This window comes from Colobus angolensis, unplaced genomic scaffold (genome assembly GCF_000951035.1).
Source record: "Colobus angolensis palliatus isolate OR3802 unplaced genomic scaffold, Cang.pa_1.0 Scaffold17, whole genome shotgun sequence".
Classification (NCBI taxonomy): domain Eukaryota; kingdom Metazoa; phylum Chordata; class Mammalia; order Primates; family Cercopithecidae; genus Colobus; species Colobus angolensis.
Genome location: NW_012114821.1, coordinates 11,776,153 through 11,801,918, shown reverse-complemented (window position 1 = coordinate 11,801,918; position 25,766 = coordinate 11,776,153). Strand labels below are relative to the sequence as shown.

General features: G+C 48.7%; 1 protein-coding gene across 1 annotated transcript in view; it reads right to left on the bottom strand.

Annotated features, from left to right (window-relative positions):
• ST3GAL1 (ST3 beta-galactoside alpha-2,3-sialyltransferase 1) overlaps window positions 1-25,766 on the bottom strand; it is a 122,472-nt gene that overhangs the window by 41,086 nt on the left and 55,620 nt on the right. The window contains exon 3 of the mRNA XM_011938142.1: window positions 3,792-3,846. The gene's annotated coding sequence lies outside the window, so the exon portion shown is untranslated. The remainder of the gene's footprint in view (window positions 1-3,791; window positions 3,847-25,766) is intronic.

The window sequence follows — 25,766 nt, the reverse complement described above, 5'->3', positions numbered from 1 at the left end:
AAAGTGCTGGGATTACAGGCTTGAGCCACCGCGCCTGGCCTCATTATCCCCATTTTATAGAAGAGGAAACTGAGGCTGAGAAGTCCAGTGATTGCAATTTACCCAATTTAACACTTAGTTAAATTGTTAGAGGTAGGATTCAAATCCAGGTATGTGCAATGCTAATGCATTGTTTGCAGACATTCCTCCATGAGTTTCTTGCATTCCTACACATCTTGCTGGGTAGACAAAGAATGCAAGGCTCTGACTGCTCTGTACCTGGGTTGCATTTGCAGCAACCAATCCTGAGACATGCGGTAATGTCTCCCTCTGGGACAAAAAGCTGGCTTGCTCGCTGTCTGTCACAAGATGGTGGATCCCCCAAGCTTGGTGTTCCTGTCCTATATCGTAACCCATTGCATGTGCAGGCATCTATATGGGCCCTCTGCATGCCCACTATGGCACTTAGGGGGTGAAGGGGAGCTGACACAAAAGCTCACGCCGCTTTTGAACTGCGAATAATAAAGTTAAGAACTCTCTGAGTTTTACCGAATAGAGAAAGTGGTCATGTTGCGCCTGAACTGCTGTGGAGGGCACGCGCTGTGTCTTATTTAGTCTTAGTACTCTCGGTATGTGTCCCTGGCCCCAGGCCCTCGTAAGCACTTGTTTAATTGACAGGCAGACACATGGATAACTCAATGGTGCTGAATGATAATGGGCTTGCTGGCCAACCACTGAGCTGCCTGCTCCTTGGAGGGAAGCTACAGGGCTGGGCTCCAAGTCACATAGCACAGGAGTTTTTTGAGCCTTCCTTACAAGAACTCTTCAGGAGCTTACAGGCCAGAAACCAGACAGAACTGCTTTCTGAGTATTATTTTTCCAGCTGAGTAAGATGCAGTTAATGGAAGGCTTAAGAAATACTTCTGAGCCCTGTGGAAAGAGAGACATACTGCTGCTTCTGGAAATGAGTTTCTGGTTCTGCAGCCACAGGTCTCAGGTCAAGGAGAGGTGAGAATGGGCGAAAGCTCTGGTCTAAATGTCCAAGACAGGATCACCAAGGTACTGCCCCCCTTCCTAGGACATCTCTTTGCTAAGAGCCAGAGGTCTACAGAATCAAAGGGGAGCTGACAGAAGCCCAGTCCCCATGCCTGGCTGCTACCTGCCTTAGAGGCAAAAAGGTTGTAGCATTTCCAGACCAAAGGAACATACAGATGACCACACCTTTCTGTTCCATTTTTGGAGTCTCCAGGAGGGGGCGGGACTTGCCCAAGGTTGTACACTGGCCGAGGTGGCACTAAGATGGGACTACAGCACATGAAGAGGCACCTGGCCCTGCTGTGCAGCCCAGGGGTCCGGTTCCTAGAGAGCTTGGAGCCTCAGAGCAACTTTCCTGGGACGGGGACCGGGGCCTCTGCAGGCCACAATGGGCTCAATCCTGAATGCTGGTGTGCTGATGCTCTGGGATTGTCCAGGCCACGGCACCCAAGGGGGATGGGGCTGTTTTTCCCAAATACCACCCCTCTTCCGAGTTCTTGGACCCAGGAGCCCTTCTTTTTTATCAACTGACAAATCTACGTGAGCAAAATCAAAACAGAAAACAAGCTCAGAGAGAACCTGGGGTCCCTAACTCCTCAGCATGTCTCTTCCAGCACACCCAGCCCCATGAACTGCTTCCCCAGGAACTCGGCTGGTGCTAATACCACCCCGAGTCTGCACACAGGGGCCTGAGCCTAATGGCTGTGCCAAGAAAGAGGTCCAGAGGTCTGTCAGCCACTGCACCCCCACCCAGCCGCTGTCTGCCTGCTGCACCTCCCTCCCTGAGCTCAGCACAAGGTTGGCAATGTAGTTTCCAAAACTATTTCTTCTCCTTTTTCTGTGGTTTTTGAATCCGGGTTCCTGCTCTGCCTGGAAAGACGGGCCTGACATAGTGGACTGCAGTGCGCTGAGAACTCACAGCTCTAGTTAAAGAAGGCATTTTGAGAATACATACAAAGCAAGAAGATGAAACCATTGCAAGCTTCATCAAAGACAAAAATTGTGCAAAGAGGATTAAGGACTAAGACAAGTAGTTTCCTATTAGAGATACACCTTTCTTCTGCCCCATGCAATTTTTTTTTTTTTTTTTTTTTTTGTTGAGATGGCGTCTCGCTCTGTCACCCAAGCTGGAGTGCAGTGGCCGGATCTCAGCTCACTGCAAGCTCCGCCTCTCGAGTTTACGCCATTCTCCTGCCTCAGCCTCCCAAGTAGCTGGGACTACAGGCGCCCGCCACCTCGCCCGGCTAGTTTTTTGTACTTTTTTAGTAGAGACGGGGTTTCACTGTGTTAGCCAGGATGGTCTCGATCTCCTGACCTCATGATCCGCCCGTCTCGGCCTCCCAAAGTGCTGGGATTACAGGCTTGAGTCACCGCGCCCGGCCTACCCCATGCAATGTTGTTTGATTTTTCTTGCTACACAACCCCCATCCCACTGCCACACTCCTGCAGACACTTGGAGGTGACTAAGGAAGGGATACTACAGGTGAGAAGCCACTGTGATGGTGGTGGGGGGTGGGGTAGCAAACACCCAGAGAATCAAACTCAAAGAGCGTGATGGTACACCAAGCATACTCTCTGCCTCGGGGCCTTTGCACCTGCTGTTCCCTCACCAATACTGTTCCAACCCCAGAATTCATATAGCTTGCTCACTCACTGCATTCACGGTTCTGTCCAAATGCCCTCCTTGGAGAAGCCTTGCCTGATCACCCTAAAATAGCATCGCTGTCTGTGCCGCTTGTTCTGTGGCATTCCCCTTCACAGCCTTCATCAGGAACTAGCACTTGACAGTGGACTAAATGTCTGTCTTCCCCCACCAGGAGGCAGGCAGTTCATCTGACTCCCTGACTGCTGTGTGCCTGCTGGGAGCAGCAGTAGGCCCTCAATGAGTATGTGTGGACTGCAGGGACAGCGAGCTGTGAAACAGCAAAAGCACTCAGCACTCAGGGAGCAAAGATTCATTCTGATTTGTGCCTCCCAAGAGGTGAGGGTGTGGTTGTTTCTGGGCCTCAGTGTCCTCATCTGGAAAATGGGATGATTGTAATGGAACTTCCAATGAGCCCTGCCCATGAACAGCCAGTGCCACTGTCCGGCTAGGTCAGGTGCCCTCTGATCTGTGAACCTTGTGTTTGGAGGGTTTTTTATTTTGTTTTGTTTTTTCCCCTAGCTGAGCTCTGCTTGCCCCTGACTGAGCAGACCAACTATCCTCAAAGAAGGGAAGGTAGAACTCAGCCCACAGACTTCCTTTGGCTTTTGCAAAAACAACAAAACCAAAAATACTACAAACCACACCGTGTAACTATGCAACCATCCAGAGTGGTGCTGAGTGAGACCGAGTCCTGCCTGCCGGGCTCCTCTGTGGTTGAGGCAGAACGTGAGGCACACAGCACACGAAGAGGCACCTGGGCCCTGCTGTGGGGTTCCAGGGCTCTGGTTCCTAGAGATCCTGGGGCCTCGGAGCAACCTTCCCGGGAGAATGGACCCAGGCCCCTGCTGGCCACAGTGTGCTCGATCCTGAACTCGGGTGTGCTGAAGCTCCGGGTTTGTCTAAGCCACGGCACCCACTGGGAATGGGGCTGTTTTTCTCAAACGCCACCACCCTTCTGAATTCTTGGACCCAGGGGCCCTCTCCTTTCAACCCAGGAATCTGTGTGAGCACCATCCAAACAGAAAACAAAGTTGCAGGTCTCCCCATTTTAAGGCAAAGAAAGCAAGGCAATTTAGAGCACAGGTTCTGGAGTGAAAGAGAGCTGGGTTCGAATCCCAGCTCTGCCACTTACCGGCTGTGTGACCTCAGTGGAGTCTCTTAACTTCTCTGAGCCTCAGTTTCTTCATCTGAAAAATAGAAGAAAATACTCAGGAGACTGAGCATGGGGAGAGGGCGTGAGGATCGGTGAGACAGTTTCTGTCCCTGCTTGGCTCAGATATGCACAGTAAATGCTAAGTGCTCATGTGAAGCGTCTGAGCCCTTTCAAGGCACTCAGTGTGGGGAAAGAAGAGTCACTTAAGGAGCACTGGACGGGAGCCAGGGGACCTTCGTGCAGAAGCTTCCCGTCCCAAACTGCAAACAGAAAGCTCTGAGCTGCATGAGCTCTAAGACCACTTCCTGTTGTAAAAATACTAAATTTGGAGAGCCTGCCCCAGAGAGTTTTAACCAACGTGCAAAACACCGAAATGGGGGGAGGAATGAGTCAAAGAGGGCCAGGACAAGGGGATCTTGCTCAAACCCTGAAGGATAAGCACAGGTGGAGTAAACAGAAAGTGAGAGGATGGCACATCCTTCTTCTGGGACCTGCTGTGTGCCCGGCACTGGGTTAAGGCCTTTCACATCCATTATTTAGCCCCATGACAGTCCCTTGGGGTAGCTCCAGCCTCGCCATCACACACAGAGTGAAACCGAAGCTCGGAGGTCGAGCAGCTCGGTGGACTAAGGGGAGCAAGGGCAGAATGGGGACTGGAACCCAGGTCTGCAGGTCAAAGGCTGTTCTCACCCACCCTCAACCCCAAGGAAGTGTGTGCACTCACAACAGGGCTGGGGGCAGGTCACAGACCTCATTGGGCCGGGGCAGGAGGTAGTTCTGAGTCTGGCATATTCTTCTAACTGGCAGGAAACAGACAGCTAGGCATTTTGTGAAGGAACAGAGAGACGTGAACCTAAGACTCAGGATCAGAGAAGTGGTGTTGTCATTGCTGTAATTTTTTTCCTAAATCCTGAATGAGAAGAGGGTGCTCAGTAGGGGGCAATAACAAATGATAATCATGCCCTACCCACGGCTGGCAGTGGCTTTGGTCACAGCTGTGTGCCTGTCACCTGTAATGCACTTTTCCACCAGGGACAGGGATAAAAAGAACTTCCTGAGCTGTGAAGACTGCCTGGGCCTCAATCTCACCCTCTCCCCACAGTGTACCCAATGCCCCATCAATAATGGATGAGTCGGAGGCCTTCACACATTCATATCACACCGAGAGGCCCACGGGGGCCTGAAGGAGGGAGGAGGTGCCCAGGGAGGGGCTGCACTGCCTCTGACTCGCTAGAGAAACAATGCGAAAGGGACATTTTTAGTTTAATTAAAAGTAAATACTTTTCAGAACAAGCAACACCTGCTCTTTGTGCCCTTTTCCCCAATAGTGCAGGGAAGGTTGTAGGGAGGAGACACAGCTTGACATAATTAATGTCACCTGGGTCTGGGGGCAGTGATGAGGGTCGGGGGCTATGGAGCAAGACAGCCTGGGTCCAATTCCCAGCCCTGTCATTCACTGTACATCCTGCCCGGAGTCACTTAACCTCACTGTGCCTCAGTTTCCTCATCTGTAAAGAAAAAGAATAATAGTGCCCACCTCCTAGGGTTGCCAAGAAGATTAAGAGGGTCAATGAATATGAAGTGCTTAAAGCATTCCTGGCCTGTCAGCAATGCTCCCTAAGGGCTGAGCTATCATCATCTTCATCATCATCATCACCTTCTACTCTGGGCCAGATGCTGCACATCTCACGGAAGGTATCTTTGTTCCTGTTTCCCTGATGAGGAAGTTGAGACTGAGAGGGTCAAAAATGCACTGCCTCAGTCATCATACAAATAACGAATTAGCAATGAGCTGGGAGGACTCCAAGAACTTTCACCTGGTGCTCTCCTTACCAACGCTGCCGGGCTGAGCCACACCAGGCAAGGGGACTTGGACAGGCTTGGCTGGCCCCACGGCCTTTAATCTGTCCCTCCTCAGCTAACAGAGCTCTCTACTAAACAAACAGCCTCAGACATTGTTCTTTCTAAGCAAGGCCAGATGTGGGAAAGGTAACACGAGCGAGGATAGAAAAATCCACGCGGGCTTTCTCAGTGTTGCCACGGAATCCCAAGAGGTCGCCCCAAGCCTGGGTGGTTCTGTGTCTGTGGGTAGCTACTCAAGAGCAGGAAAACACTCACTCAGTGAAGGATGAGGATGGGTGGGGTAAACAGAAAGTGAGAGGATGGCACATCCTTTTTCTGGGACCTGCTGTGTGCCTGGCACTGGATTAAGGCCTTTTACATCCATTATTTAGCCCCATGGCAGTCCCTTGGGGTAGCTCCAGCCTCGCCATCACCCACAGAAGGAAACAGAAGCTCGGAGGTCGAGCAGCTCGGTGGACTAAGGGGAGCAAGGGCAGAATGGGGACTGGAACCTAGGTTTGCAGGTCAAAGGCTGTTCTCACCCACCCCCATCCCCAAGGAAGTGTGTGCACTTAGGCATAACCCAGAAACTGCCCCAGACACAGGCAATGAGAGTAAGTTCTCCTATGCTGTCCAGCCTGGCCCTATCTGGCAGGGTCATTAGGTGCTCTCTTATGGTGGGGAGCAGTAGCTGTGGGAGAGGGTTTGGAAAATTACTGTCAATTTGGAATTTATAAGAACATTTCTGTAAAAGAAACAATCTCTCTGGTCTGGTGCAGTGGCTCAGCCTGTAATCCCAGCACTTTGGAAGGTCAAGGTGGGTGGATCACTTGAGGTCAGGAGTTCAAAGACCAGCTTGGCCAACATGGTGAAACCCTGTCTCAACTAAAAATACAAAAATGAGCTAGGTGTGGTGGCAGGCGCCTGTAATCCCAGCTACTTGGGAGGCTGAGGCAGGAGAATCGCTTGAACCTGGGAAGCAGAGGTTGCAGGAAGGCGGAGGTTGCAGAGAGCCAAGATTGCGCCACTGTGCTCCAACCTGGGTCATAAGAGTGAAACTCCCTCTCAAGAAAAACAAAAACAAAAACAAAAAACAACAACAACAATAAAAAAACCCCAATCTCTAGCACTTTGGCTCTGAGCACTACCCAATACTTAGGAATAGCCACAAAAGGCCATGGGGAAATGAAATCTGCTGAGATTTCATGGACAAAACAAGCTTTGTCTTAATGAGATGCATCCTGGCTGGCAGAAGACGGTGGCTTGACCAAAGTCACCAAGCAGTTCAGCAACACAGCAGCGAGTGCAGCCCAGGGCACCTCAAAACCTGCGTGCCTTCTGTCAACTGCCTCAGGATTCACTGGGGGACACAAGCATCCATTTCCTGGTCACCTCATTTATGCCAGGAATTGGGAGAGGTTGCAAAGGACAAAGAAAGCAAATGAGGCATTATCATTGCAGGGAATGCCCAGTCATGATACTGTGGGGCCTGCTACCACCAGGGCACAAAGAGCAGCCTAGCTCTTATTCAGTGCTTGCCTGTAGGCCAGACACTATCCTAACCCATTTAAATCATCACAACAGCCCTGCAGAATTGGCCCTTGCTATGGACTGAACTGTCCCCCACACCCCCACCAAATTCATATGTTGATGCCTTAACCCTCAAGATGACTATATTTGGAGATAAGACCGTTAAGAAGATAATAAGGTTAAATGAGATCATAATGGTGGGGCCACAATCTGCTAGAACTGATGTTCCTATTAAAAAAAAAAAAAGAGGTGCCAGAAAGCACTCTCACCATATGCACAGAAGAAAGTCATGTGAGGACAAATTAGAAGGCTGCCATTTGCAAGCCAGAAAGACAGCCCTCATCAGAAACCAACCCTGAAGACACCTTGATCTTGGGCTTCCAGCTTCCAGATCTGTGAGAAAATAAATTTCTGTCGTTTAAGCCACCGAGTTTGTGATATTTTGTTATGGTAGCTCTAGCAAATTAATGCAGGACTATAATTATCATCCCCATTTTGCGGATGAGAAAGCTGAGGCACAGTGTGGTCAAGCACTTTGCTGAAGGCCATATGACCACAACTATTAAGTGACAGAGATAGGAGTCAGACCCAGGCATCTGTCTGCAGAGCCCAGTGCGGCCCAGCCAACTGTATTATGCAACTATTTATTCTCCTTCTAGCACCCTCCACCTCTCACTGTGGGAGGACAGACAATATCCCTCCCTGCTCCACTGACCTTGGGCTTGGCCACGTCACTTGCTTTGGTCGACAGAGTGTGTGCGGTTCTGACATGTGCCATCTCGGGGCAGAAAGCCGAAATTTGACTATGTAGTTCTTTCAGTTCTGGTTAGAGGACAGCATGTCCTGGTTAGTGACTACCTTCACCCTGGACCTTAAACTGAGAAAATTCACAGAGCTTCGCTGAGCCACAGCTGACCTGCAGGTTACCCACAGCATTTTCACTTGTAATGAACAAGAAATAAACATCTGTTGCAAGTCACTGAGCTTGGAAGATTTTGTTATGCAGCAAAGCTGACAAACACAGAGTTCGTTTTGCAAGCATGCTATCTCCCCCCAACAAACGTTTGATTTGTAAGAACTGAGTAGACGGTCAGGAGATCCGACTCCCACTCAAGCTCTATCATTTTGCAGCTCAGTGGCCATGGATAAGCCATTTCATTTCTGAACTTCAGTTTTCTCATCTGCAAAACAGGGATAATGAGCATACCCACGTCCTGGGGCTGCTGTAAGGATTCAGTGAGAGGTGATAAGAGTCTCAGCACAGTGCCTGTAATGATTAGGATCCACTGTCTGCTCCCTCTCCTCCCCATCCCTGACACCCCTCCTTGAAGACCCTCCCTCCCTCCTTTCCTTCCTCCCTCCATCCAGCCCCACTGCTTGGTTGCCTGGAGAACCTCCACCCTAGCTGGGCCAATTGTTCTTCGATCAATTGTTTTTCTTTATCTGTGTCTTTAACCTGCAGACTCTTCTGCCTGGGTTTTACAAATAAATGGAAAGTACATCGCAGCTCCACCCTAGGCCTTATCCTTAACAAGGACTTTCTGATTTCCTGAATCTCTCCAGATGTAGTGAAAGCAGGTAGATGTCAAGTGTATGGGAACTACATGGCATTTCCTAAAAATAACTGAATGAGAGTGGAGAGAAAAACATGCCCACCTTTCAAGGCAGCGAAGGCGGCACTGTGAATTATGTTTATGATGAGGTAATGTATCAGGGCTGAAGATAGAGGAGTTTGGATTAGAATCAAATGCTGCTATTTCAGCACAGCCTTACAGTAGGCGCTCCCTCAGCCAGGCAGTGTGCAACGTCTACACTGTACATGGGGAGGAGGGAAGGCTGGTCCTGCTCAGGGAGGTGGCAGGAAGTAGGCTGGGAGGAGCAGAACTTCACTGAGTTCCTATGAAGTGAAGGCTGGGCTCTCCTGGCCCGGAGGGCCACTGAAGCCCAGAATGGAAGGTAGGGTGGGAGGGCAACTGGAGAGTCTGACTCCTCTCCCCATCCTCCAGTCCTGCATCACAGATGAGAAACTAAGACCTGGAAAAGGGGAGTGTCTTCCCCAAGGTCATGTAGCCAGCCAGCCTCAGAACTTGGACTAGAACCCAGTATCCTGAGACCTGCTCAGGCATTATTCCATCGCCTCCTGCTCAGTTAGAAGGAAATGAGATTCCTCCCTCTTGCTGGCTTGGAAGGCAAATGTCAAGTTTCTCTACTCTTGTGGGTGGATTTACCAAAACTCAATCCAACCCAATCAGCTTTTCTTTGAGTCATTTCAAAACATCTCCCCTTTCTGGGAAAGAATCAAGCCCATTCACCCACTCCTTGGGGCCTGGAATTGAAAGTGGGTAGTGAAGTGGGAAGTCAATCCCAGGCATAAAATAATAGCTGCTTGTTTCTGGTTTCGTTTTTTGAGTTCTTATTTGTTGGTTTGTTTTTCCCCCAACTCCTGAGATAGGCCATGTTGGGGAAGAGTGGCCATGGGAAGGTACAGGCTCTGCCCTCAAGAGCTGTCATTGAAGGGTATGAGATAGGACCTTCTATGATCGAGAAGAGACAGGCGAGTTCAGCATAGGTTGGGCTACGTAGGGAAGGCTTCGGGGAGGAGGTCAGACTGGCAGCTCTTCTGGAAAATTGGAAGAAGATGACAAGGCAGAAGAGAAAAGGAATTCCAGTTTTGGAGGGTAAAATTCTGAAAAGGAGTGAGGAGGACAAACATTCCAGGTTTCTGTTTTTGGGGGGAACAAGGGGGAAGTAGAGAGAGTTGGTATTGGGTAGGAGAATCCACCATCTCAAAGTTCAGGAAGCTGGGTGGGAGTGAGCCTCAATTTCTTCACCTGCTAAACAGAAAAGACAGGCTAACTCTGCAGACATCTGGGGGTGGTCAATGATGTAATACACGTGAAACATCCCAGAACAGGCACTGCAGGCAATTGGGAGCTGCGGTATCCAATGCAGCATCCATGGTTGACAGACAATTCTTCATGGGTCTCTTGCACTTCCGTGTGTCTTGCAAGCAGAAGCACAGGGAGGCTTCTTTTCTGAACTACCTTTTTAAGGAGGCACAGAGCATGGAACACAGAGACTGTCTCCTTCTAGAGCAGGGCTCAGGTGTGCTCACTCTCCAGTATCATAAAGATAATGCCTCCCTCCAAGAGAAAAGTTGAGTAGGTTCACTTGCAGACCATTATAGTAAAAGATTGAGGTTCCTCATCTATGAAGCAAGCCCATGAGACTTGGGGTACAAGTAGAAATGATGCAAACATGAAACTTAGGCTGCCTGCTGTGCTGGAGTAGTCTTTTGACTCTAATCCAGGAAGCTGCTATCTTTTGTCAGCATCTGCCAGCAAGCTAATCTGTTGGCTTGCAAATAGGGTGACATCTCAGGTCTGTCACAGTTCTTTATGTCTACTAGCCTCACGTGGCTATTTCTTTTTTTTTCTTTCTTTTTTTTTTTTTTTTTTTTGAGATGGAGTTTCATCTTGTCACCCAGGGTGGAGTGCAGTGGTGCAATCTTGGCTCACTGCAATCTCCAACTCCTGGGTTCAAGCGATTCTCCTGCCTCAGTCTCCCGAGTAGCTGGGATTACAGGCGTGTGCCACCATGCCCGGCTAAGTTTTGTATTTTTAGTGGAGACAGGGTTTCGCCATGTTGGCCAGGCTAGCCTCGAACTCCTGACCTCGCAGCTCGCCCACCTCGGCCTCCCAAAGTGCTGGAATTACAGGCGTGAGCCACCGCGCTCACCCGCTATTTCTAATTAAACTTATATTTTAAATTTAAAATACAAGTCCTCAATTGCACTCATTAATTAACTAATTAATGCCACTAATTAAATTAACTGAATTAATTAAAATTGAATATAATTTAAAGAACAGTTCCTCAGTTGCACCAGCTAAATTTTAAGTGCTTAACAGCCTCGTGTGGCTAGCAGCTACTGACCTGGGCAGTACCAATATAGAGCATTTCCATCATTGGGAAAGTTCTATTGGCGAGCGCTGACCGAGAAGTAGAGAGCACAGGGTCTGGGCCAGACTGACTTGCATTAATCCTTGTTCTATTCCTCACTGGCTTTGAGACTTTGAATAGGTTATTGTACCTCACTGAGTTCCAATTTTTCATCTGTAAGATGAGAACAACAGGACTGACCTGATGGGGTCCTCGTGAGGCTCACACAAGACAACACATACAAAGTGATCTGCCCATCTTGGGCATGTGGCATGGGCTCCCTAAATAAGAACAAACATTTTTAGGTACTGAGCAAATAAATGGCAGATCTCCTTTCTATTACAGTGGGAGATGGTGATGGGCAACCTTGAAAGATAGGATTGGTTGGAAGAAACTTGGTAAACTGTGGCTGGGCACGGTGGCTCACGTCTGTAATCCCAACACTTTGGGAGGTTGAGGTGGGCAGATCACTTGAGGTCAGGAGTTCGAGACCAGCCTGGCCAACACGATGAAACCCCCGTCTCTACTTAAAATACAAAAATTAGCTGGGCGTGGTGGTATGCATCTGTAATCCCAGCTACTCGGGAGGCTGAGGCAGGAGAATTGCTTGAACCTGGGAGGCGAAGGTTGCAGTGAGCCAAGATGCCAAGATTGTGCCATTGCACTCCAGCTTGGGGGACAAGAGTGAGACTTTGTCTCAAAAAAAACAAAAAAAAAAAGAAACCTGGGCCAGGTACAGTGGCTCATGCCTTAATCCCAACACTTTGGGAGTCCGAGGTGGGTGGGTCACAAGATCAGAGGATGGAGACCATCCTGGCTAACATGGTGAAACCCTGTCTCTACTAAAAAAAAAATTACAAGAAATAAATACATAAATAAAAAATAAAGAACCTTGGCAAACTGCAGAGGGATCTCAAAACCCAGGCCTACAAGTTGGGCCTTGACCCAGAGACATTTGGGAGTCTCAGAAGATTATAGGCAGCGTGAAGGAAAGACAGGAATCCAAGAATTCCACATAAGAAACGTGTTCTAGACTCTGGAGTCCAGGTAATTTGGTGTTTGAATCAGATGCCAGGTGACAGTAGAGAAGACAAATGAGTAAGCTTCCATGCTGTTGGGGAAAGATGCACAGTCTCAACTCCACTACTCATCAGTAGGGGAAACCATAGGATAGGGTTCCTTGACTTCCCTCTTTGCTCCCTGAATTCTTGCAGTGCTTGCTGGGGCTGCCTGGAGAAAGAGAAAGAACAGGAAGGCACAGTCTCCTGATGCGTCCTCTCCCCGACCCACGCCCACGGAGATGGTGGGGAAGAGCACAGGCTTTGGCCCAGGAGGGTTGGCTTTGAGTCCTGGCACTGCCATTCCTAGCTGTGCGGTGCCGGGAAGGGATTTCACCTCGGCCAGCCACGGCTTCCACCTTGCAGGCATGGGCATTACAAGGCCCATTTCTCAGGGTTGCTGGGAAAGCTGGATGAGATAATATAGGCCAAGTTTCTTGAAGAGTTCCTGGCACATTGTAGGGACATGAAGAAAAGAAGACTTATTGTGTCTTTCTTCTCCAGGTCGGCCCAGAGGACGAGCAGGAAACCTGAGCGGCGTGGAGGGCAAGGGATGGTAATCAAGAACCGCTGGACTTTCCTTAGGTAGCAAATTACGCCCAGTGACCCTCGGAGCCACTTCACCTGGAAAGGCAGGTTTCAGGTTTTCATTTCCTTAGCTGGGGTCAGGCTACCTGGAAGGTGCTGGGTCCCTGCAGGGTAGATGCTGCTGGCACTCTGCCCAGGGGCCTCTTCTGGCTGGGCCACCACCCCTCAGCTGCTGTGACTATTGGTTGCTGACAGCTTGCAGCTGTCCCTTGATCCAGAGAACTGCCTCCCCTGGGAGGTGCCCACCCTCTCACCCCCCACACCCTAGGCAGCCCACAGACAATGACGGAGGGACATGGGGTTATACCAGGTTGGCCTCCTTTGCCTTTTCCTTCGGTTTCCCCCGCCGATGGTAAGTACTAGAGTTGAAAAAAAATGCACCTTTCCCCAACAGCATGGAAGCACGCTCATTTCTCTTCCCTACTGCCACCTAGAGTCTGAGTCAAACACCAAATTACCTGGACTCCAGAGTCCAGAACACGTTTTCTTATGTGGAATTCTCGGATTTCTGTCTTTCCTTCCTGCTGCCTATAATCTTTTGAGGCTCCCAATGTCCCTGGGTCCAGGCCAAACTTTCAGGTTTGTGGGACAGTCTCATGGTGCAGTTTGTGCTCTGGGATTGGCCATGGGATCTAGCTGGGAGTACATCCCTGCTCAGCAGCTCCCCTGCATAGCCTGTGTCCCCCATCATTTCCCTGGAACACTTCCTCTGCAATCTACTTGCACGGAGTCCCAGACTCAGGCTCTGCAGGGAGGAAACTGAGAGCCCTGTTTGAGGCTGATCTCCACAGTGACTGTGAGGAAGAAACAACCTCAGAAGCAGGGCACTCGCTCAAATTCAGAGACCTTCCTCAAGAGCCAGGAGGATCCTCAGTAACCACTGGGTCCAGACTCTTGGCTTTTGTGAGGAACCAGAGCCATTGGTCATTTAGTAGAGACTTGTTAGGTCCCTAGAATGTTCCAGGCCCTCTTTGGGATACTGGAGATACAACGAGGAGTGAAATATATAGTCCTTCTCTCTGAAAGCTTGTGCATCATACAAAACGGTGCAGACAATGGTAAATGCTTTTGCACAAAACCCCATGGGACTTGGAGGCAAGCAGAAATGACACAAGTATGAAACTCAAGCCGGCTGCGCGCTGTGCTGTGAGTAATGAAGTCCCTCGCCTCTGATCCAGGAAGCTCCTGTCTTCTGCCAGCATCTGTCAGCAGGCTAATTTGTCAGCTTGCAAATAGGGAGACATCTCAGGCTTGTCACAGTTCTTTACAGTTACTAGCCTTATGTGGCTATTTCCAATTAAAATTAAATTTTAAGTTTAAAATGCAGTTCCTCAGATGCACTCATTAATTAACTAATTAGTGTTCCTAACTAAATTAGCTAATACATTAAAATAATTAGCTAATTAACTGAAATTGAATGAAATTTAAAGCACAGTTCCTCAGTGGCACCAGCCAAATTTCAAGTGCCTAGTAGCCTCATGCAGTGAGAGGCTACTGAACTGGACAGTACAGATATTGAACATTTCCATCACTGGGAAAGTTCTGTCAGAGAATACTGGTTGTGCAGTTGAGGCACAGGGTCTAGGGGCCAGACAGAAGTGGGTTCTACCCTTGCGTTTCACTTGCTTTGAGACTCTGAGTTAGCTATGGAGGCTCTCTAAGGTTCCTCTGTAAAATGAGAACAGGACTGACTTCACAAGGCTCCTGTGAGGATCACAGGACACCCCCGCAAATGACAGGGCGTGGGGCACCGGGTGACCATGAGACTGAGCTCCTGAGTGAGCCGCTTGCAAACACCAGGTGAGGAGAGTGGAGCTCAGGTGGAGGGACATGCCAGTGGGAGATCACAGGGTGGAAAGGAGCTGGTGGTGGTATTCAGCCAGTGTGGGGAGTAAAAGCGATAATTTTACAGGACGAGGTCAGTGAGGGAAGCAGGGCGGATCATGTCCCTCTGGAGGGCAGTGACTGTAACCCAGCAAATTAGTGAAGGAGGGTCAGGTGCCGTGGCTCACACCTGTAATCCCAGTCCTTTGGGAGGCCAAGGCGGGTGGATCAACTGAGGTCTGGAGTTCAAGACCAGTCTGGCCAATAGGGTGAAACTCCATCTCTACTAAAAATAAAAAAATTAGCTGGGCCTGGTGGCACATGCCTGTAATCCCAGCTACTCGGGTGGCTGAGGCAGGAGAATCACTTGAACCCAGAAGGCAGAGGTTGCAGTGAGCGAAGATCACGCCATTGCACTCCAGCCTGGGCAGCAAGAGTGAAACTCCATCTCAAACAAACAAACAAACAAACAAACAAACAAAAAGCAATGGAGAATGGCTCTTCACACTTCTTCTCTCTGGAAACTTCCCCCGGTTTCCCGCTGTTCCTGAGAAACTGTATCACACACCTGTTTTCAGTGGACTTCCCAGGTTAGGTCTTTCAAAAAAGAGCTTTCAACACCTGAAGATGAATCCTCGGGAATAAGCCAATTAGTGGCCTTTTGAACACCAGCTCCACTTCCCAAAGTGCTTCTCTGGGCACAATGTGCAGGCAACTATCAGATACGAGGCCAATAAATATGCCATCGCCCCTTCACCTCACATCATGCGAAACACAGGCTACAGGAGGCTCGGAAAATACTTGCTGAACGTCGTTAGAGAGGAACTGAGGCAGAGAGAGCTTTCAGAGATAGTCTGCACCTATCTGAAGAGAGCAGGTCCACTACGTACACGCCAGGCAATTCTAAACCAGTGCTGAAGCATTTGGACCCTCAGACTTCTCCTCTGTAAAATGGGAATGCAAGTAAAAATGAGAGTGGATTGAAAATTTCAGTTTAAAATACAGTTCTTCAGTTGCACTAATTAACTAATTAGTGCCACTAATTAAATTAGCTAATTAATTAAAATAATTAGCTAATTGATTAAAAGGGAATAAAATTTAAAGCACCGTTCCTCAGTTGTACCAGCCTAATTTCAAGTAGACTTGCAGTTTGAGCAGTGCCTGGTCTTCTCATCATTACTGACAGTCTCACATGCCTGGACCCAGAGATCCTTCTGTACCCCGTGGTGGCCACCACAAGCTGAGAACAGCAGAGACTCAGAGCAAACTCCATCATGGGGGAAGGACAGGGAATTAAGCAGGCGACTGCGACGGCCAATCTTTGGCTCTTTTTTCCTAAGTCCTCACACTGTATGATTCACGCAAATAACCAGTGACCTTTTCAAATAGGATTTTAAATGATAAACAGAAGTGCTCATAGCCATAACAGATAGAGGGCAAAGAAATGAAAACGTCGCCATTTTCCTTCTTTAAATCTCCAGCATTATTATCTAGCGCCTGAATTAAATCCTTGCGATACACTTGCACATTTTGGCAGTAAATACTCATCTCAGGGGTTTTAAAAGATCAACAAACACATTTTGAAAATTCTTATCAAGCCAAAGCTTGCTAAGGACAGAAAAGCAAGGTTATCTGGGCTTGGGGGCTTTAATTAACAGTGCTTACGGGGAGGTAGATAGGCATTAAATCTGCAGTTCTTACAAAAGTAGCAGAAGTTAGTGTAATGGAATTGTTCCAGCACATCTAATAACAGAAAGGTGGTTGTATTTATTGAACACCTGCTATGTGACTGGCACTTGGCCTACAATAGCTAACATTTCCCAACTACGTAGATGTGCACTGTTTCAGATACTTGACGTGGATTAAGCCATTCAATCTTCCAAACAATCTATTATTAGGTGCCTTATCATCCCCCATATTTACATAAGCACAAAGAGGTGAAGTCGCTCGTTCCAGGTTACACAGCTAGTAGGCAGCAAAATCAGTCACCCAAACCTACGTCACCAAGCTCTGGAGTGATGCCAACATGTCATGCCAATACATACCACCTAAGTTGTCTCACTGCACCTTCACTAGAGATGTCTCCAGTCACATACTATTAGTCAGGGTTCTTTAGAGGGACAGGACTAATAGGATAGATGTATATATGAAGGGGAGTTTATTAAGGAGAAGGTCAGGCGCGGTGGCTCACGCCTGTAATCCCAGCACTTTGGGAGGCCGAGGTGGGCAGATTATGAGGTCAAGAGATTGAGACCAATCTGGCCAACATGGTGAAACCCCATCTCTACTAAAAATACAAAACATTAGCCGAGTGTGGTGGCGGGTGCCCGTAATCCCAGCTACTTGGGAGGCTGAGGCAGGAGGATTGCTTGAACCTGGGAGGCAGAGGTTGCAGTGAGCTGAGAATGCACCACTGCACTCTAGCCTGGCGACAGAGTGGGACGCTGTCTCAAAACAGAAACAAAAACAAACATTAAGAAGAATTGACTCGCATCATCACAAGGTAAAGTGCCACGATAGGCCGTCTGCAAGCTGAAAAGCAAGGAAACTAGTGGTGGATCAGTATGAGATCCAAAACCTCAAAAGGATGGAAGCCGACAGCATAGCCTTCAGTCTGTGGCCAAAGGCCCAAGAGTCCCTGGCAAACCACTGGTGTAAGTCCAACAGTCCAAAAGCTGAAGAACTTGGAGTCCGATGTTCGAGGACAGGAAGCATCCAGCACAGGAGAAAGATGGGGGCCGGAAGGCTCAGCCAATCTACCAGTCTAGTCCTTCCATGTTCCTCTGCCTGCTTTTATCCTGGCCACGCTGGCAGCTGATTAGACGGTACCCATTCAGATTGAGGGTGGGTCTGCCTCTCCCAGTCCACTGACTCAAAGGTTAATCTCCTTTGGGAACACTCTCAAAGACACACCCAGGAACAATATTTTTTATCATTCAATTAAATGAGTTGACATTCAATATTAAGTTAAGCATCACACATACCATCATCTCAGAGGCCACTGAAAGGTGAAGGGCCTGTCCCAGGTCCCATGGCCAGCTGTGAGTCTGTGAGTCTGCACAGGGTTGGTCCAGGCCCAAGCCTGTTTCTCCAGTATGTCATGAGAGCAACCAAGCTGAGGGTTGGGAGAAGAAGGGGAGAACCCCCATCCGACTCTCTCACACTCAGAAAACCCTTTGCAAAACCAGCTGGGTTTTTTAGTTTATCATTCAAAGTTATAGGATAGGAAAGTTATATCTTAAACACAGCACTGGGTTTCAGAACATCTGTGAAACAGCATTAAAAGAAAAGGGTAGAGGAGCTAAGTGTAAAATTCACACGTGATCCCTTAAGATCAGACCTGACAATCCAGTCCCTGGGAAGGCCCAGATTAGAGGGGTGGAAGGGGCCCGATGGTTTCCATAGAAGGAAGCTGAGGGGTTTCACTTGGGATCTCACTGGGACTGACAAAGACCAGGTGGTTGGCTGAACACGTCTCTCAAGACACAATTGAGCCCAGTGTCCTCTGAGAACACAGTCATCGAGGTCAGCAGAGAAAATAAGGATCAGAGGAGAGGCACAAGTTGAGGGGACGCCCCTCTGGAGTGCCACCCCCACCCCGGCCCTGCTGAAGAGCTCCCCTAGGCCCGGATGCCTTCGCTTTCCCTCGTGACTTTGCCCCTGCCTGCAGCAGTGCTCACTCTCGCCTCTTCTCCTGGGGACTAAAGACCTACCGGGATCCAAGGCGATGCTAGCACATCTTCTGTCAGCACTCATCACTGCTTATTATACTTACACCACTTTTGAGGACTTTTCCTCTTCTCTAGTTTTTTGTTTTTCTTTCATTTAATTTTGGAGTAGGGAAGGCCTCCCATATTTATATAGAAGAAAAGACTGAACACATAAGAAATGTGAACGTCTGTGTACACAGTGTCCACAGCTGCTTTCATGCTCCAATGGCACAGTCAAACAGATGGAAGTGAGATGGCATGGCTCTCAAAGCCTAAAATATTTATTATCTGATTCTTTCTAGAAAAAGGTTTTGGCTGGGCGTGATGGCTTACACCTATAATCCCAGTACTTTGGGAGGCTGAGGCGGGTGGATCACGAGGTCAGGAGTTCAAGACCTGCCTGGCTAACACGGCGAAACCCCGTCTCTACTAAAAGTACAAAAATAAAAATAGCCAGGCATGGTGGCTTGCACCTATAATCCCAGCTACTCGGGGGGCTGAGGCAGAAGAATTGCTTGAACCCAGGAGGTGGAGGTTGTAGTGAGCTGAGATCACACCACTACACTCCAGCCTGGGTAACAGAGCAAGACTCCATCTCAGAAAAAAAAAAAGAAAAAAGAAAAAATTTTGATACCTGTGCTAACAGACTAAATGCCCTGAATGACAGTGCAAAATAAATGGCAAACCAAGCATCTTTTCAGCCCATGTTGCACACCTGGCTAATATCCATAATAAACGCAAAGAGCTCTTGCAAAACGATCATCACAAATGCACACAACACAAATTTTTAAAAATAGTAGATAAAAGGCAAATCAATATTGAAGACATGCACATGACCAATAGCCTACAAAGAGTATTTCTACGTCACTAATAATCAAAGTGACACAGACAACAAACATATGTCCTTTCTTACTCATGGGGATCTAAGATTAACACCAACGACCCACCCCTAGTTCATTCTTCATAGGACCATTTCCCACCCAGTGCAGCAAGCTCCCTGGCCACAGGCAGTGGGCACTATTCATTTTGGCTTTAGAATCACTGCAGGAGCTCAGAGTGGACCAGTGTCACAGCTATTTGCTCCCCGTCATATCTCCAGCAGGGAGCCTGGGGTGGGAACTCCTTCCATGCCGTGGAAGAGAACGGAATAGGCAGGAATCAAGAGGGTGAGGGTGGGCTGGGGCTGCCCTGCTCCCAAAGGATCCTGTGCTCCCATCTCACCGCCGTCAGTCCTTTCCTGGGGAGCACCTCTCCTCCACTGCATGCTCTCCTTGTGGGATGGTAAATGCACAGGCTGCCCTCCCACAACAGAAGCAAGGGCTCCCTAGAAGCTCCTCGTACTCCTGCGTTCTCAGACAATGAGATTCCATCCTGGGCCTTGACTTCTGAGCAAATGAGCAAGGCTACAAGGAAGGGGGTGTTCTGCAATCCTGGGGCACTAGGTGGGAAGGGTCAGGGTCCAGACATCACATGGGTCTGCCTGCTAAGACCCTTGAGATCTCCTGGGTTCCTGGTTTTTCCCATCCAGGGTTCTAGGCCTTCAATTCAATCCTGTGGGGCATTCACAGCTTCCAAAGCAGGAGGGAAGCAACACCACACAATTCCATGTGCCGTCCCCCGCCCCCACTTCCCTGGCAGATAGATGCCAAGCCCTCTGGAAAGTCCATCTCCCTCTCGCTGCCCAGACAAACCCTACTCATATTTCACAGCCCAGATGACCTGCCCCTGCCTTCTTGATGATGTCTTTGGGGTGATCCAACTCCCCCACCCTCTGCCAGCTTCTTCATTTTCTGGACCGCTCTGCTGTCCCATCATGGTCCTGGCCTTAGTGGAAAGGCCTGCCTCTGAGGATGAGGTCCTCATTGCCATCTTGCAGGAGAGCTCACTCCCACGTCACGCCAGGCAGCCAGGCCTCCTGGGTCCACACCCTGCTCCTGGCAGGACTTCGGCCTCCCCTCTGCTTTGTCCTCCTGCTGTCTCCCTTACACTGTTTCAGTTGTGTCAGCTCCTGATATAGTCTGGATATCTGTCCCCTCCAAATCTCACCTTAAAATGTGATCCCCAGTGTTGGAGGTGGGGCCCTGGGGGAGGCATCTGGGTCATGGGGAGCAAATCCTCATGAATGGCTTGGCGCTGTCCTTAGGGTAATGAGTGAGTTCTCGCTCTACTAGATCTCAAGGGTTATCACTGTTAAAAAGAGTCCCTACGAATGTAGTTTTGACCCAACAGGCTCTGGCCACGTCCCGTTTTTCATAAAGTTTTCTCTAGTAGCCATGACATTTCTCCTCTCTGAAATCTTCCTACTATTACCCTTACCATGAGTTTTTCAGACAAGCCACCTAAAATTAATAATTAGCGCAGCTCTTATACTAATTATTATTTTAATCCTAGGCCTAGTCTATGAGTGAGTCCAAAAGAGGTTAGAACGAATTGTATTGGTAATTAGTTAAACCAAAACAAATGATTTCAACCCATTAGATTATGATAAATCATAATTACCAAATGCCCTCTATTTATATAAATATTATGTTAGCTTTTATTATGTCTTTTTTTGCGGGGAGTGGGGGATAATGTCTTGCTCTGTCACCCAGGCTGGAATGCAGTGCAGTGGTGCAATCTCGGCTCACTGCAACCTCCACCTCCAGCCTCCCAGGTTTAAGTGATTCTCCTGCCTCAGTCTCCCAAGTAGCTGGGACTACAGGCACCCATCACCATGCCCAGCTAATTTTTGTACTTTTACTAGAGATGGAGTTTCTACTAAACCCACCAGGCTGGTCTTGAACTCCTGACCTCAGGTGATCCCCCACCTCGGCCTCCCAAAGTGCTGGGATTATAGGCACGAGCCATTGCGTTGGGCCTTATGATGTCTTTAATGCGGGTAGGTCTACTGATCCTCCCTGCTATGCCTAGAAGGTATAATTTTATCAATATTTATTATGAGCACTCTTCCCTTTCTCTTGCCCCCTCTCCCTCCATGAGGCATGCCAGCTCCCCTTCTTCTTCTGCCACAACTTGAAGCTTCCTGAGGTCCTCACAAAAAGCAGATGCCAGTGCCATGCTTTTTGTACAGCCTGCAGAAATGTGAGCCAAATAAACCTCATTTACTTATAAATTACTCACCCTCATGCATTCCTCTATAGCAACGCAAGAACGGACTAATACAATCCCCATCCGTTCTTGACTCTCCAAGCTCATTCCTGCCCCAGGGCCTTTGCACTTGCTGAATTTTCTGGCTCCCTCCTATCATTCCTGTTTCAGCGCAAATGTCATCCTTCAAGGAGGAGGAATATAAGGCCAAAACCAGTTTACATTTCTCTAGCTGAGTAATGTTTTTTTTGGCAATTGAGATCCATCCATTCAACCAGAGTCTCACAGTAGCTCTGTTAGGCTGGCAGGGCAGCAATTATAAAAGTGGCCAGCCCAATGTCACAGCTAAGATACCGCAAGCTGGGAGTGTTTACAACGCTCATAACTCTAAGCCCAGGTTCGTTTCCTAAGTCATGTGCCCAATCACAAAGAAGAATCAACATCCCTCACTGATTATGAGATTTTATAGGCAGGCTCTCTAAGAACACCAGGTCAAGGGTAAGAGGAATGTCTTTAAATCAGACTCTAGGCATCCAGCTGGAAGGACCCTTCAGGAAGAGATAGAGTTGATCTCTGCTCACTGCAGCCTCTGCCTCCAGCCTCATGGTAGTTCAGCAAACACACAAACCACTTTCCCTGGGCAGAAGTAACACCTTGGCAGCTTCCTGCCTATTGGCATGACAGCTGTTTTCCTGCTGGTTGGCAGCAGGCTAGAATTTGCCCTGTGCCAAGTTCCTGGTTAGGACTTTACTGAAACCATTACGGGGACGTTTTCAGTAACACAGTGGCTGGACAGTCCCATGGATGAGGGCCAGCAAGCCCCAGTCCTTCTCTGGATTCTGCTGTTCTAAGCTATGTGACCTTGAGCAAGTCCCTTTACTCCTCTAGGCTTTAGTCTCTGCCTTGAATAAAGGTGCTGGGGAAGAGTCCACCAAGCTGGTGGATAACTCACCCAGACTTGTGCACTTTTTTATTTTTATTTTTATTTTGAGACAGAGTCTCACTCTGTCGCCCAGGCTGGAGTGCAGTGGTGCAATCTCGGTTCACTGCAACCTCTGCCTCCTGGGTTCAAGCAATTCTCCTGCCTCAGCCTCCCAAGTAGCTGGGACTACAGATGCGTGCCAACCCGCTGGGCTAATTTTGTGTTTTTAGTAAAGACAGGGTTTCATCGTATTGGTCAGGCTGGTCTTGAACGCCTGACCTCAAGTGATCTACCTGCTTTGGCCTCCCCAAGTGCTGGGATTACAGGCGTGAGCCACCGCGCCTGGCCCAGACTTGTGTACTTTGTGTCCATCATGGTCACTAACTCCCTAGGGACTTCTGGAAAGTCCTTAACTGCTGAGCCTCAGTTTTCCAGCCTGTCAAGTATTGGGCTAAATCAGGTATGAAAACAGTTGCCCCACAGGCACGTTCTGTCTGCACTGTAGAGCACAACGAAACTTTGAATTAGGTGCAACAATAATCGGAAAGTTTTACATAAAAATCTAGAGTTCTGGCTACCTTTGAAAAACGAGGGGAAGATCCAAGAACCCTGGGCTCACATTACCCATAGGACGATCTCCCAGAGCTGAGCAGCAGCCATCTCCTTCGGCTGGCACCTAGTCAGTTTTACAATTCGCTGCAGACCCCACTGCTCTCTACTGTCTTGCCCAGATGTTTCAACCCATTTGTGTTACCCACATGGCCCCTGGGGATATATGAAACTGACTCCTGGGCTGAGTGTTCCAACAGCCACCTCTGTTCCTACTGTCCATGAGCTGTCTGAAATTCACATGCTACCAGATGCTGCCTGCCATCCCCTGGGGCAGTCAGTGGAGAGGTGACCAGCTTGAGGGTGGGTCCTGCCGGGCTGCCTTCCACTGCACTGCTAAGGGAGAGGCCCTGCCTCTGCCAGGATTCCAATCCCCCAGTCAGAACAAAGATGGCAGCCTCCAAAATGCACCAATCAGCCACCAGCCGTGTAACGCTCTCTGCCGCAGCTGCAGCCTCCTGTAATGACCTGCCCCTTATAATAAAGTCCTCATTTAGAAATCTTAGAAAGGATCCTGCAAGGAGAACTTTTTCCTTGATAATTTCCTGATCAGATAATTTCAGGGTTGGAAAAGACTTTTAAAAGGGCATCTGGACCAACCCCTCATTTGATGCTTACATCTCCTCCAGCGAGACTGACATACCAATTGGCCAAGGACTTCAGGTTTGCTCAGCGCTGCTGGAAGCTGGGAATACAAAAATGCAGCAAACACAGCCCCACCCAGGAGGCCTCCCTAGGCTTGGAGGCTGGTCAGGTAAACATAGTGACAAGGAAGGACTGCAAGGACTCTAAAACCCAAAAGCTACCATTTGCTCAGCCATACTATATGCTAAACACTTTGAATAAATTATCCCACCTAATTCTCAAGAAAAGTCTTCCAGGAGGTGCTATTTTTAATCCCCAGCTTGCAAGTAAGGATCTGAGGCTCAGAGAGATTAAGGCCCTTGGTTAAGGCCACAGAGCCTGTAGGTGCTGGAGCAGACTCTGATCCCAGCAGTGCAAGGCTCTGGCGGAGAATTTGTAAACATGACCTCAGCCTGCTATTGACAAGGGCAGCCCGTGGAGGGAAGAGAGGAGGCCTGAGATTACAGCCTCTTGGAGATGCAGATGTCTATGTTAAATTCTGAAGGGTAAGCAGAAGAGACATGGAGGTCAGGGTGGGGTAGGGAAAGGGTGGACAGAGGGGCCTGGTGAGGGCAGGCAGGGCAGGCATGAAGGTCTAGGGCCTCACTAGCAATCAGAAATGCAAATGCAAAAAGAATGAGACATCCTTGACACCTACTAGCCGGGCAAAAATTAGAAGGCACTGTGATGCCAAGTGTTGATGGGCCATGTGCAGACACGCCCTGCCAGTGAAGTGTGGACTCATTAGCCACACTAGGCGCCCCTGGTGGTACAAGGGCAAGTTACACACAGGCACACCCTAGGCCCCAGCAATTCCATTCTTGGGTAAATACTAGAGCTGTGCAAACTATTGAGCAAATTCCAGAATGTTCTTATGTATGTTAAAGGAAGTAAATTATGGTTCAGAAAGAATTTAAAATAGCATGGGGGAAATGCTCTATTATAATGTCAAGCTGGCATGAGTGAGGAAATAAATGGGACAACAGCAGTCACCTTATCCATAACAGAATTACCTGGGAGGTGTCTGAGAGACACATGCCAGGCACACATTAAGAACTCAGTGAAGGAGGCCGGGCTCGGGAGTTCATGCCTGTAATCCCAGCACTTTGGGAGGCTGAGATGAGTGGATCACTTGAGGTCAGGAGTTTGACACCAACCTGACCAACATAGTGAAACCCCATGTCTATTAAAAAAAAATAAAAATAAAAACATTAGCAGGGCATGATGGCACTTGCCTGTAATCTTAGCTACTAGGGAGGCTGAGGCATGAGAATCGCTTGAACCTGGGAGGCAGAAGCCGCAATGAGCTGAGACTGCACCACTGCACTCCAGCCTGAGTGAAAGAGTGAAACTCTGTCTCAAAAACAAAACAAAATAAACAAAAAGAACCCAGTAAAGGAATGCGGGCAAGTATTGTTACTTCCAAGTATCATATTTTGGGACCTCTGAGCAGGTCTTTACAATCTTCCCCACTCATCATTCTTTCAGCCCATGCATATTTATTGAGCAGCTGTAATGGGCCAGGTAATGTTTTGGGGGGCTAAGGCTACAGCAGAGAACAAAACAGACGAAGAGAGCTGAAATTCTAGGGGAGGCAGAGACTATGCAAAGAAATGAGTGTATAGAGGTCAGCTGATAGGGAGGAACGCAGAGGAGGGGCTGGAGCCGGGGACAGCTCGCAGCGGGGTGTGGTATGCACAGCCCCTGCCCACATGCTGCTTGGTATATATTCCGTGGTGAATTCCATCTTGCTGGAGGCAGCCCCCTCTTCTGGCACCACAGAAGTTTCTGCGTCTTGACACTTCTGCCTTCAAAATGCTCCTAGTTGTTCCGCTTTCAAGTGAAACAGTTTAGATCATCAGGACTCCTAGCGCTTCTCACAAGTCACCATGAAAAGATGTTGGGTATGGGCCCACCTAGGACCTTTCCTGAGTCAGGAGCTCATGGGTTTGGACCCCTGTTCAGAAGAAACATGAGCCCGGGCAGGGAAGCCGGGTCTCTGGCAGCCCACCCCACTACAGCCTCCAAGTCTAAAACAAAAGGACATTTGCTTGAGGCATCAAAAGCCTCAAAAAGTGCTCTCTGCTTCCACCGCATACATAATTTCCCTTTTAGGAATCTATTCCAGGAAATAGCTCAATGTGCAGTTTTGTGCCCAAAGATGTTTATCATGTTTTTTGTGGGTTTTTTTTTTTTTTTTTTTTTGAGGCGGAGTCTTGCT